The sequence below is a fragment of the Leopardus geoffroyi genome, chromosome D1 (assembly GCF_018350155.1).
Source record: "Leopardus geoffroyi isolate Oge1 chromosome D1, O.geoffroyi_Oge1_pat1.0, whole genome shotgun sequence".
NCBI classification, from domain to species: Eukaryota; Metazoa; Chordata; class Mammalia; order Carnivora; family Felidae; genus Leopardus; species Leopardus geoffroyi.
Window position 1 is genome coordinate 39,943,861 of NC_059329.1, and position 1,135 is coordinate 39,944,995.

The window sequence follows — 1,135 nt, forward strand, 5'->3', positions numbered from 1 at the left end:
TCACAGCGCCCTTTCCCACCTCCAGATCTTTGCATCTCCTTCCCTTTGGCCCAGGGTGCCGTTGCCGCTGCTCTTCCCATGGCTGGCCTTGTGCTTTCATCGGGTGTCAGTGCACATATCGTCTCTTTGGAGAGGCTGTCCTGAGCCACCCATCTAAGCAGCTCCCTGCAATCACCATGTCCTTCCCTGCTGATGAGTCCTTGCCGATGAGGACTTATTAGAGCCTGCCAGGGTCATGTTTATCCTTTTCTCGTGTTTGTCTGTTTTCCCACCTAGAAAGTTTTGTAAGCTCCATTTTGGCAGTTTGCTAACCACTGCCTTTCTCACTGCTCTGTCACCAGTGTCTAGCTGTGTATGGAACAGAGGAGATGCTCCGAATGTATTTGGTGAATGGACCGATGAGTTTACTTCAAGAATGTGGCCGAAGGGGTGCCTGGGTGGCTCAGTTGGTTAAGTGTCCGACTGCAAGTGAGGTCATGACCTCACAATTCATGGCTTTGAGCCCCGCGCCCGGCTCTGTGCCGACGACAGCTCAGAGCCCGGAGCCTGCTTCAGATTCTGTGTCTCCCTCTCTCTCTGTCCCTCCCCCGCTCACGCTCTCTTTCTGTCTCTCTCTCTCTCTCAAAAATAAATAAACATTAAAAAAAAGAAAGAATACTAAGTAAAATGCTGGGGTACCTGGAAGGCTCAGTCGGTTAAGTGTCCGACTTCGACTTAGGTCATGATCTCACGGTTCATGAGTTTGAACCCCATGCTGGGCTCTGCAATGACAGGGCAGAGCATGCTTGGGATTCTCTCCCCGTCTCTCTCTGCCCCTCCCCCACTCGTGCGTGTGCACAGTCTCTTCCTGTCTCTCTCACTCAAAATAAATAAATAAACTTAAAAAAATAATATTAAGTAAAATGCTAAAAAGATTCCTGTACACTTCTTTGTAAGTAGTGAGCGCTTAACCGTGTCAATATTCGTAGATTAACAGGCCAGGTTTTCATACGGTCACTAAACGTGCGTGCATTTGTAGGCTGAGTGACCACATGAAAAGCAGGCCAGGTGAGCCTTGGGGAAACATACCTAAGTTTTCCGGACCGAGCTGGACGACTGGGTATGTACTGCCATCCAGGCAAGAGCAGAGAGCTGC